Below are 12,362 nucleotides of genomic sequence, written 5' to 3'. Positions count from 1 at the left end.
TTAATTGTAAAAAACCCCAAAATAAATGCAGAACATTAGAATAATAGTTTTGAAGCAAAACTAAACTACTCTTTTGTGATAATTAAGTGAATGTTTGAGAACATTAGCTTCAAGAAGTGCAGTGCATGATGGGTACGCAATCTAGGCCAACAGACAACCTACCCAGCTCTGAGCCTATGTCCTTAGCTCCTCCCCTCACTTGTGAAATTTAGTTGCTATCCAAACAATTTGCCATGTACGTAACAACAGAAATATTATCATTGCTGCATTGGCCATGCATTGCATTTCTGACATTGCACTTCTTGTAGCTAAGTTTCTCAAACATTAACTTATTTATCAGAAAGGAATAGCTTAGTTTCGCTTCCAAACTATTACTCATCGTTATATTATGCATTTATTGTAGGGTTTTTACAATTAAAACTAATTGGTGTATGAAAAAATGACATCTCACCACCCACCGTCATTGATAACTTTACGTCCAATCCTTGCTATATATTGCTTCCAATCACTTATTAACATAATGAGTAGAATAAGTGAGATCTTCATACCTACTGAGACTAATGTAGAATTTGAAATATTCTTACACTTTGCTTCCCGGGGGGGGGGGGGGCGTAGAGTGGGGGCCCTAGGTAGTGCGGGGGCCCTAAGCCATCTGGGCTGAGCAATGCATCACTTTAGAATAGGGACCCTTATTCCACATCTGTTTTCACACTGTTCAGGGTTTGTTCACACAGTGTACCAGGAGCTTATACACATTGTATTCTGGCCCTTACTGCTTACACATAAATAGAAATCTAGGTCTACTAGGTCCTTACTAAGGTTATAATGGTAATAAATCCCTTATTGTGCATGAACAAGACATTTGTGAATACATGCTTAACAACTGTCTTATTTTGCTTAGTACATGCCTTACAAGTTACTTACACATGCATTAATATTTTATGTATTAGTGCTAATAGATGTGTCCCTAAAATAAAGTGTTACCATAAACTAATATTTTCTAATACGGCCCAAGTGCAGCTAAAAATGGCTATTTCTGGAAATACATAATGGCAGACCATGGAGAAGATCCCCCTTTTCACGTATGAAAAGTGCTCTTTTTCCAGTCATAATGAATACTTTGAATTTGATGGTGGTGGTAAATATTCATGAAAAAGGTAATATTAGTGAATGGGTAGCATGAATTCTGGAAATAAACAACTAAAAAATCTTACACAGTGTACTTTTAAAACACATTTGGATATCACCAAAGTAGTAGGATGGGGGAGGGGGGGTATCTCTGACAACCACTCATGAAATGTTCTGTAACGCTATTATCACCTCATTTGCTAAGTTACTCATTTCCATTGACAACAGTAGGGGGAGGTGCACCGTTCCTGGAGGTACTGCAATACCAGGTCGATGCGTGGAGTGGACGGAGCAAGCCCCTATTCCATCTCCCTGTTCCAAAAATCAATTTAATATATGGTCCCCGGGTAGGGGACGTATCAGATATTAAACTGATAAGAACAGATACTACACTTGATCTTAGCCAAAAGGCCGAGAAGCGATACTGACCGTCAGCTCGGAAAAAGGGGTGGATTCAGAGATGTAGAATACACAAGGACGGTGGAAAGGCATTTTTCCCAAATTAATCTGTTGTAAAGAATAGACTTATTTGTTTGGAACCAGTATGATTTATGTCATCAATTAACTGGTCTAGCATGTTTTAAGATAGTATACTAAATAAGGCAGAAACAATGTAACTACCAACTTCATAGTAGAAGTCATTACCATAAAGCATTGAGGGAGCCAATCACAGACAACCATTGTAGAAAGCAAATTTACTACCCTACATCTTAACCTTACTTGACCTCTAAAAAGCAAACATGAAGCCAAAAGATAGTTAGTCCAGTGAGTGAAAGGAAATCTGCCATAAATGAAAGCCTTGATTGACTTTTGTTCTAAATTCAGTGGCATTGTGTCAAATGTTAAAGCTTTACTCCCCATGTGGCAGGACAGAGCATAACACTTCCTGTCTCAAAAACACTGAAGGTGCTGTCTAGCACTCAGAGAGATTTCCTTTTTGTCATGCCAATAAAGCTCATTGAATTGAATGAGAGAGAGAGAGAGAGAGAGAGAGAGAGAGAGAGAGAGAGAGAGAGAGAGAGAGAGAGAGAGAGAGAGAGAGAGAGAGAGAGAGAGAGAGAGAGAGAGAGAGCGAGAGAGAGAGAGAGAGAGTGTTTCCCATACATTGAGGAAACTATGGCGCACCGCCATAGTTTAAATTTGGCTGCCATAGTTTCTGAAAATGTCAATGTCTTTTTTTAAAACGATTTGAAAAACGATTTCCTTCGCATTTCCCCCCTGGAGTAGGTAGATCCTATAGAGAAAACCATGAGTGCATGAAAGGCAGAGGGATCAAAAGCCTAGTCAAATTGTTGTAGTCAATTTGGGTATGGGAGCAATAAAAAAACCTTTAGATAAGGGACAGTTGGGATGAGTTTACCGACACTCCCCAGGCTTTGTTTTACAGTTGTATGATAAAGAGTTAGACGACACAGCAGAGGAGACATCGGGCTGCATATAGAAATGAATGTGAATATAGACATAAATGTGTAATGTGTTGTTCAGCCCTTTTACTGGGAGGAATTTTGAAAAACTGGCCCTGTGACCAGCACCCCTCATGTAGAATGTGTATGCAGGCTTATGTGGGGAAAAGGCATAGCCTACTGTCTTAGACCCTTTTTGTCTGTTCGTTAACAATTTCACAGTGCTACTAAATTCTTATCTGTGCTCCAATAGCAAATTCACTGTACTGCATTTTTATATAAATGACAATGTAGTACTATACATGTCATGGGTAAAATCCCGGCTGCCCCCATAGTTTCCAAAATTTCTGTGGGAAACACTGGAGGGAGAGAGAGAGAGACAGAGAGAGAGAGAGCGCGCAAGGGAGAGTGTGGGAGTGTGTGAGTGTGAGAGATAGAGAGAAAGTGTATGTGAGAGAGAAATTGAGAGTGTGTGTGTCAATGTGTGAGTGAGAGTGAGAGAGAGGGAGTGTGTGTGTGTGTGTGTGTGTGTGTGTGTGTGTGTGTGTGTGTGTGTGTGTGTGTGTGTGTGTGTGTGTGTGTGTGTGTGTCAGTGCTTTACACTAACTTTTTCGCTTACCAGCCATTTTGGCTAGTGGTTTTCCTGACTCACTAGCCATTGGGCCTTTTCACTAGCCACAATTTTCTTAACCATCATAGCAGCTTTAATTAATTATATAATAGGCTGTAATAATGTAATGTAGGATAATATAGGCCTAACATAATATAACATAACATAACATAATATAATATAATATAATATAATATAATATAATATAATATAATATAATATAATATAGGGCCTAATAAATAGAATTGTTATTAACTGGTCCATGCATGCATGTATGCTATAAGAACAGATTAACTTATCTGAGTAATGTCATAGCCGTGCAGAAACACCAAGCACAGTGTTGTGGAAGGGCACAAATGTAAGCTACATGAGAGGAAAATATTTCCGTCTTTGATCTGAAGGGCACTGTCGATGCGCAAAGTAGATAGTGCAAAGTCATTGCCAAGCTTCGCATGTCCTCGGTCATGGATGTGGAATAACCCCTCTTCTGGAATATTTTCTCATAAAAGTAGGCTATCCACTAGAAGGCACACACATATGCGGCCGGTAACTACAGAAGGAGTTACGACTTCCTTTCATTCCGTTTAATATTGAGTTGTTTAAAACATAAACGGACGCAAGGCAAGATGGGCACATGCGAAGAGACATGGGACATGATTTCGTGCAGTCTGGAAGGCTACTACCGCGCGTTGTTTAAGCCCCGTTTGACAGTCGGGAACAACGGCACAAGAAACGTGGAGGAATATTAAGGTATGAAGACATACAGGCAAATCAGAAAATGATTTAAACCGAACATTATTAATGCCGCGTGTGTCCTTGTCTTATCACTGCGCTAATTAGTCTCAAGACTTTCACAAGACTGAGGTGTTCTCCTCTCGCCTTGGTCATTTTAATGTCCACTACTACTATGCATTGTACTAATGACAGATCCCGAAACAGGTCAGTTGAGATGAACTTCGCTACTTTATTTTCACGTGAAGGTTTTCAGTGACATTTCCAAACGCGCGCTGATGTGCCGGTTGCTCGCTGCTGCCACTCATATTCACAAGACTAGCTCTATCAGATTCGTCTCGTGCGTGAGACACAGGTGACACGTGACACAGGTGCTTCATGGGTATTGTAGGCTCGCGAAAACGCATTGCATTGCGTTTGTAGCAAAGACGGTCCGAGGGGGAAAACTACAAAATGCGGTGCCTCATCATTTAGAATAGTGACGGACCCGCCAGAATGGCTAGTGAACCTTCGGTATCTACTAGCCAACGCCGACTTTGACTCGCATTTGGCTACCTGGCGTGTGTTAGTGTTAAGCCCTGGTGTGTGAGTGTGAGTGTGAGTGTGAGTGTGAGTGTGAGTGTGAGTGTGAGTGTGAGTGTGAGTGTGAGAGAGAGAGAGAGAGAGAGAGAGAGAGAGAGAGAGAGAGAGAGAGAGAGAGAGAGAGAGAGAGAAAGAAATGAGTGAGTGCATCACTTGCAAGTTATGGTACAATTGTGAGTTAGTGTTTGGAATAGTTTGCAATAGTCAACTTACTACATCAGGAGGGTGACCGTCAGGGCCCAGGAGACCAACGACCTGTTGAAGAGGCCGGCAGGGATGGAAGAAATCCAGGGATACATACAAGCAAGTAGAGGAGCCCAGCTGGGTCCTGGTGGACATTGGCTTGGAGGAGAGGAGGCGGGCCCTCCACGACAGCACCGCGCAGCGGAGGAGAGGAGGCTGGCCCCTAACGACAGCACCAGCCAGAAGAGGAGAGGAGGCTGGCCCCTAACGACCGCAACAGGCAGAGGAGAAGAGGAGGCTGGCCCCTAACGACCGCACCAGGCAGAGGAGGAGAGGAGGCTGGCACCTAACGACCGCACCAGGCAGAGGAGGAGAGGAGGCTGGCCCCTAACGACCGCACCAGGCAGAGGAGGAGAGGAGAGGAGGCTGGCCCCTAACGACCGCACCAGGCAGAGGAGGAGAGGAGGGGGGCCCTCCACAACAGCACCAGGCAGAGGAGGAGAGGAGGCTGGCCCCTAACGACCGCACCAGGCAGAGGAGGAGAGGAGGCTGGCACCTAACGACCGCACCAGGCAGAGGAGGAGAGGAGGCTGGCACCTAACGACCGCACCAGGCAGAGAAGATGGGGAGGCTGGCCCTCAAGGAGGAGAGGAGGCTGGCCCCTAACGACCGCACCAGGCAGAGGAGGAGAGGAGGCTGGCCCCTAACGACCGCACCAGGCAGAGGAGATGGGGAGGCTGGCCCCTAACGACCGCACCAGGCAGAGGAGATGGGGAGGCTGGCCCCTAACGACCGCACCAGGCAGAGGAGATGGGGAGGCTGGCCCTCAAGGAGGAGAGGAGGCTGGCCCTCAACGACAGCACCAGGCAGAGGGTCATCGCTGCCTGGAATCACAGTATAAGGCCACTTTATTCAAACCAGCTTCTTCAAACTGGAGATGCCAAGTCACACGGAAACTCCTTTTCACAAAAAAGCATATATATATTTTTTTTAAACTATTGACAATTGACACCTTGACAGCCAGATTATGAAGCCATTAACCCAGTTATGCTAGATGCTGCGGAGCGCAGCATTGACCCAAGCGCCTGAAGCTGCCTACGTGAGGCAATGCAAGATGATGGGCTGTGTTTTTAAATCGAGTTTATTCCATGTGTTCTATGCTTCAGAGGATGAGATATTTAAGTTTTATAGGCTGTGACAGTGTATTTTCCCAAAAATGTCTTAGGCGCAGGTGTTAAAGGACTAATTTGGAAGAGGAAGATGGAATAGGGACTTGCTTTGTCCACTCCACGCCTCAACCTGGCATTGCAGTACCTCCAGGAGTTATTTTATGACCTGATCAGAAAGCCGGCAACGTTGTATGCATACCGTCATTCAAATTTGCTGCGCTTTACCCGATTAAATATTCAACCCTCTACAAAGCACTACTTTGTTAAATGGCTGCTATATTACACAGTACTCCGCTCTCTTCATACTTCGGAAAAATAAAAATTAATTGTTTGACTTTTTTAATTCTCTCTTTTTTTTACCTTGGCACAGCTCTATCCGCTTTACCATAATAGTAGTTCCGGTGCTAATATTCCGACTGCGTTCACACAAATTACACATGACCATCTTTAATCAATATAATATCAATGTCGTTACTTGAATTATATGAAATATTATTGCGCACGTGTATCAGTAACCGTGTGGACTACATCACAGAGCTTCTATGGATATGACTTGTAGTAGACCGGCTGTGACTAAGCTTACATCTTGGACATGATACATCTGTCTGACACAGGCTGTAACGAGTGGAAAGAAACTTTCTTCACAGTGTGCTCTCAATTTTTGAATGGTGTCGAGGATATGATTTTTACATCCAAGATTGGTCCAACTAAGTTATTGAATAAAACATCTGAAACAGCGTACAGCATGCACTAGCTCCTCTTATAACACATTTGGATATCACCAAAGTTGGGGGGGGGGAGATTATCTCTGACAACCAATCAAACTACTCTGAAACGCTGTTATCACCTCATGTGCTTAGTCACTCATTTCCATTGACAGTAATAGGGGGGGTGCACCGTTCCTGGAGGTACTGCAATACCAGGTCGATGCGTGGAGTGGACGGAGCAAGCCCCTATTCCATCTCCCTGTTCCAAAAATCAATTTAATATATGGTCCCCGGGTAGGGGACGTATCAGATATTAAACTGATAAGAACAGATACTACACTTGATCTTAGCCAAAAGGCCGAGAAGCGATACTGACCGTCAGCTCGGAAAAGGGGGTGGATTCACAGATGTAGAATTCACAAAGACGGAGGAGACATTTTTTTAACAATTAATAATTTGTTGTAAAAAACATTCATTTGGAACCAGTATGATTTTCATTATCAATTAGCTGGTTTAGCATGTATTAAGATAGTATACTAAATAAGGCAGAAACAATGTATGTACCAACTTCAAAGTAGAAGTCATTACCATAAAGTATTGAGGGAGCCAATCACAGACAACCATTTTTAAAAGCAAATACGACCCTACTATAACTTACACCTTACTTGAGCTCTAAAAATCACATCAAATGTGTAGCCAAAATATAGTAAGTTCTATGTATGACAGGGAATCTGACATAATTGGGAGCCTTGATTAACTTTTGTTTTAAACTTTGTTTAAGCATCATTGTGTCCAATGTTAAAGCTTTACTTCCCCATGTGGTAGAACACAGCATTGCATTTCCTGTCTGCAAAAAATAATTTCCTGTCTGTGTGAGTGTGTGTGAGAGTGAGTGAGGATAAGAAGAGCCGACCTCCCCTCTTCTGCTCTCACCACCCTCTACAGAGATGCTATTGAGAGCACACACTGTGTGTATTATGTCAGTATTTTTATTGCACACTGTGTGTGTGTGTGTGTGTCTGTTTGTTACATTGCAGGTATTTTTAACCTTTTTGACGTCGAGGCCCATTTTTTCCAGTGCGTGTCCCAGGGCCCATATTATATATTATATTACCTTATATCAGGCTATATTGTATTAAATTACTAGCCTGGTGAACCAGCACCACCCGCTGGGAGGCAAAATGTTTTGTCTACGGGTGGGTCTGGCCTCGCATAATGATTCAATGAAGCCAGAATGCCATGAATCTGGCAAACCAATTACAATACAAAGATGTGTTTGAATCAAAGCGGGCAGGGTTTTGAGGGAAGGTTGTTCTCATCAACAATCTTCGGATGTATTATGCATCGAGGCCAGACTAAATTAGACATCCACATTTAGTCTGGTTTATCAGGCTATTAAATTACATTACATATTACATTATATTATAATGATAATATAGGCCAATATATTATGATATAAATTATAAATGGGCCATTACTGAGGTATTTTTATTCCAAGGGATAGAATTATATAATTAATCTCATTTAATGTCACTCATCAAATCCACTCACTGCTAACCCTGTTACATAGATTTTTGACAATAAAGTACACTTGAGTGAGTGAGTGAGTGAGTGAGTGAGTGGAGATGCATTTCGCAACTTGGCGTACAATGCTGAGTTAAGTTACTGTTTTGAATAGTCTTTCATGTTTCACCATAAAAAAGTTATTTTAGAAAATGATAAAACTTCACTGAGCAATGTAGCCACTAGATCAAGTTAATATAATAGACCATAGACCTGACAAATTGTAGTTCCCCACCACTGCATGTATTGCAGCTTAGCTGGGAACACCTTTTAAGACTACGAGACTAAGCTACAACATTAAGCAAAGGATATATAAACTTACTTCGAGCCTCTCCTCTAAAAACTAAAAAAATGAGATGCTCGCAAGAAATTACAAAATCCAGTGTTACATTTTAGCATTCCACTTCATCCCCACCACCACTTCTACTCTAGATCACTATTTATTTTCCACAATGTTATCAGGGGAGAGCGCGAACGCAGTCCCCCACTACCACAAATTATGCAGTTGAGATTCCCACATTTGGGGAATTCATTCGGGTCAGCACAGCCGAAGTGCAATGGCTGAGCCTCACCAAAGGTGAACCACCTTCTTGATCATGGTGTCTCCCCTGCCAGGTAAGTATGATTTCCTATTGCCAACCATCAGGACCTCATTCTACTCACTACGATTCACAAGAAGGACAATGCTGTCATCATTATGCAGCACTGCAATGCTAGCTTTCAAGGCCACGCCACCAGGAAACACAGATCTATTGGAGTCAACACTTTAATTGACTTATATTGTACTTTAAATGAGGTGAAAATGGTGAAGGAGCATAGGGGGTGGGGTAGATCATCACCATGGGCCTCCACAACAGGCTAAATGCTAACAAGCTAACGTGGGGCAACCAGAAAGGGCACACCATTATCTACCTCCATTCTGCATTCACCGTAAGTTAATTCAAATAAAGACATTGAATGTGTAGCCAACAAAGCACTAAGTCATTTCATTGTGTGTGGAAGAGGGAATGCCATAATTATGAGTCTTGATTGACTTTGGTTCCAAATTTAGCGCCATTGAGTCAAATGTTAAAGCGTTACTCCCCCATGTGGCAGAAAAGAGCATAACACTTCCTGTCTGAAAAACACACCAAACCCAAATATATTCATTAAATGTTTAAGACGTATCCCAGCACTCAGCTGTAAAATTGAGAGAGAGAGAGAGAGAGAGAGAGAGAGAGAGAGAGAGAGAGAGAGAGAGAGAGATAGGGAGAGAGAGAGAGAGAGAGAGAGAGAGAGAGAGAGAGAGAGAGAGAGAGAGAGATGCATGTTGTACAATGTTGAGTTCAAGGTGCACTGTGTAATAAGCTTAGTTTTAGCTGTTTATTTCCAGAATTCATACTGCCCATTCACAAATGTTACCTTTTTCATGTATGTATACTTAGCACCACCATCAAATTCTAAGTATTCATTATGACTGGGGAAAACGCACTTTTCATACATGAAAAGGGGGAGCTTCTCCATTGCCGCCAATTTGAATTTCCAGAAATAGACATTTTTAGCTAGAAAACGCACTGTACTTTGGTCATACTAGTAAATATTTGTTTATCATTTTATAAATATTCATGAAAAGATCAAATTTGGCAGTAGACCGCACATTTTGAATGAGCAGCGTAGTTGCGATAAGTTACTTTCTCTGGCCACCATCCTACACAGGGAATTTAGGAAATGAAGTTACAACTTAAAGTGTACACATGCCCCTCCACAGTGTCAGACTACAAAATACAAATTATTACATTGTTTCAGTTGTAAAATAAATAGTTCAGGCTGGAGAAAAGGGAATATCCACAATATAAAGAACAAAATGAGACTGTAGCGATAGAAAATCCAGTGTTAGATTTGGCATTCCACTTCATCCCCACCACAACTTCTACTCTAGATCACTATTTATTTTCCACAATGTTATCAGGGGAGAGCGCGAACGCAGTCCCCCACTACCACAAATTATGCAGTTGAGATTCCCACATTTGGGGAATTCATTCGGGTCAGCACAGCCGAAGTGCAATGGCTGAGCCTCACCAAAGGTGAACCACCTTCTTGATCATGGTGTCTCCCCTGCCAGGTAAGTATGATTTCCTATTGCCAACCATCAGGACCTAATTTAACTCCCTACTATTCACAAGAAGGGCATTGATAATATCACTGTGCATCCAAGCAGCATTGTGTTTCAAAGCCATGGTAACAGGAAACCCAGATTTACTGAAGACACCACTTGAATTCACATATAATATACATTACAGAACATTAAACACCACTAAGGGGCATACAGGGTGGGTCTTCATGGACCCTCACTGTTAGGCTAACGGCTAACATGAGCCAGAGAGCATCAACACTTCAGCAATTCTGTATTTACCTTAATTCACCTTGAATGTGTGGCCAACAAAGCACCAAGTAACTTAAGTTAAGTGAGTGGAGATGGAAGGTATCTGCCATAATTGGGAGCCTTGATTGACTTTTGTTCTAAATTTAGCACCACTATGTCCATTGTTAAAGCTTTACTCCCCCATGTGGCAGAAAAGAGAATAACACTTCCTGTCAGAAAAACACACCAAAACCAAATATATTCACTAAGTGTCAAACTCATTTCAGTTCAGGGGCCACACAGCCTGTTTGGTCTCAAGTGGCCAGGACCAGTGACATAAAAAAAATATTGCACATTTGTGCTTCATATAGGACTCACAATTACACAATCATCTTGAATAACAGCAGGTATCTCAGTCAGGAGTACTGACAGCAAAAGGTCACAGAGTGATGGTCTCAAGTATTAAGAACCCGAAATCTCAGACAACTGCAGCAAGTTTTGTAATGGGCAAGAGATTTACTCATTACATTCTTTTTCCTCTACATGTCTAGGTCCAGATTGAACCATCTGGCGTTCCGCATCCTGCCCCCAGGCCTTATGTTTGACACCCCCGCACTACTGTTTCAAAATGTACTGTAGCACTCGGCTGTGTGAGTGAGTGAGAGAGAGAGAGTTGGAGTGTGTGTGTGTGTGTGTGCGTGTGTGTGTGTGTGTGTGTGTGTGTGTGTGAGTGAGTGAGTGAGTGAGTGAGTGAGTGAGTGAGTGAGTGAGTGAGTGAGTGAGTGAGTGAGTGAGTGAGTGAGTGAGTGAGTGAGTGAGTGAGTGAGTGAGTGAGTGACATAAAGTAGCTTAACTCAGCATTGTGCCCCAAGTTGCAACATGTTTGGTATAGTTTGCATCTTTCATCACGAAGAGGGATTTTAGAAAAGTATACCCCTACAATGGATAATGTAGACACTAGCCAAAGATCATGTTTATAAATTAACTATGGACCTGACACATTGCCATGCCCCTCCACTGCACATCCAGCATTTGTGAACACGTAGACCTGTAAAGACAGGCTCAGACTACAAAATAAAACAAAATATCACATTGTTTGGGATTTAAAATAAATACTTAATGTTGGAGAATAGGGATACAACATTGAACAAAATGAGACTCTAGTGATAGCAAATGCAGTGATAGGTTTGCCATCCCAGTTCATGTCATGTCCATCACAACTTCTCTTCTTCCAGCTGCTAGATCACTATTTATTTTCCACAATGTTATCAGGGGAGAGCGCGAACGCAGTCCCCCACTACCACAAATTATGCAGTCGAGATTCCCACATTTGGGGAATTCGCAGAGGTCAATATAGCCGAAGTGCAATGGCCATACCTCGCCCTGGGTGAACCACCTTCATGATCATGGTGTCTCCCCTGCCAGGTAAGTATGATTTCCTATTGCCAACCATCAGGACCTCATTCTACTCACTACAATTCACATGAAGGGCATTGCTGTTATTATTATGCATCACTGCAATACAAGGTCTCAAAGCCACGATGACAAGAAACACAGATCTATTGTAGTCAACACTTGAACTGATCTATAATGTACTTTAAATGAGGTTAAACGTATGAGACAGTAGAAGAGGTGGGGGTAGATCACCACCATGGACCTCCAAAATAGCCTATATATGCTAACATTATGTCAGACACAACAACATTAACTCCATGAGCTCTTATTCAGCTGCCAGTGAAACTCAGTGGGATTGTAGATGTAGTGCATACCAGCTGTTCACACGTCTCATGAGACATTATCCCTATACAAACACGTTGTACAGTGTGGAGTTATTTATGAAGGGAGATCAAACAGCTAGCACAGCAACCTTGTATCCATTACACCCATTCAATCCATAACAGCGCGAAAACAACAACAATTCAAAGCTCTCGGTAGTGCGGCTTA

The 12,362-nt window shown here is 42.3% G+C and overlaps 5 non-coding genes across 5 annotated transcripts; all 5 read right to left on the bottom strand.

The window, feature by feature from the left end:
* Positions 1 to 1,360: 1,360 nt before the first annotated feature.
* LOC134464861 (U2 spliceosomal RNA) lies at positions 1,361 to 1,551 on the bottom strand. Its single transcript, XR_010038067.1, has one exon. It is a non-coding gene; the product is annotated as a U2 spliceosomal RNA (small nuclear RNA).
* A 5,142-nt stretch (positions 1,552 to 6,693) lies between these two features.
* On the bottom strand, positions 6,694 to 6,884 carry LOC134464860 (U2 spliceosomal RNA). The gene has a single exon (XR_010038066.1). It is a non-coding gene; the product is annotated as a U2 spliceosomal RNA (small nuclear RNA).
* Positions 6,885 to 8,536: 1,652 nt separating this feature from the next.
* LOC134464846 (U1 spliceosomal RNA) lies at positions 8,537 to 8,700 on the bottom strand. Its single transcript, XR_010038053.1, has one exon. It is a non-coding gene; the product is annotated as a U1 spliceosomal RNA (small nuclear RNA).
* A 1,322-nt stretch (positions 8,701 to 10,022) lies between these two features.
* LOC134464879 (U1 spliceosomal RNA) lies at positions 10,023 to 10,186 on the bottom strand. Its single transcript, XR_010038084.1, has one exon. It is a non-coding gene; the product is annotated as a U1 spliceosomal RNA (small nuclear RNA).
* A 1,501-nt stretch (positions 10,187 to 11,687) lies between these two features.
* On the bottom strand, positions 11,688 to 11,851 carry LOC134464849 (U1 spliceosomal RNA). Its single transcript, XR_010038056.1, has one exon. It is a non-coding gene; the product is annotated as a U1 spliceosomal RNA (small nuclear RNA).
* Positions 11,852 to 12,362: the final 511 nt, after the last annotated feature.

This window comes from Engraulis encrasicolus, chromosome 15 (genome assembly GCF_034702125.1).
Source record: "Engraulis encrasicolus isolate BLACKSEA-1 chromosome 15, IST_EnEncr_1.0, whole genome shotgun sequence".
Classification (NCBI taxonomy): Eukaryota; Metazoa; Chordata; class Actinopteri; order Clupeiformes; family Engraulidae; genus Engraulis; species Engraulis encrasicolus.
The sequence above is the reverse complement of the archived record's forward strand: the minus strand, read 5'-3'. Positions and strand labels throughout refer to the sequence as shown.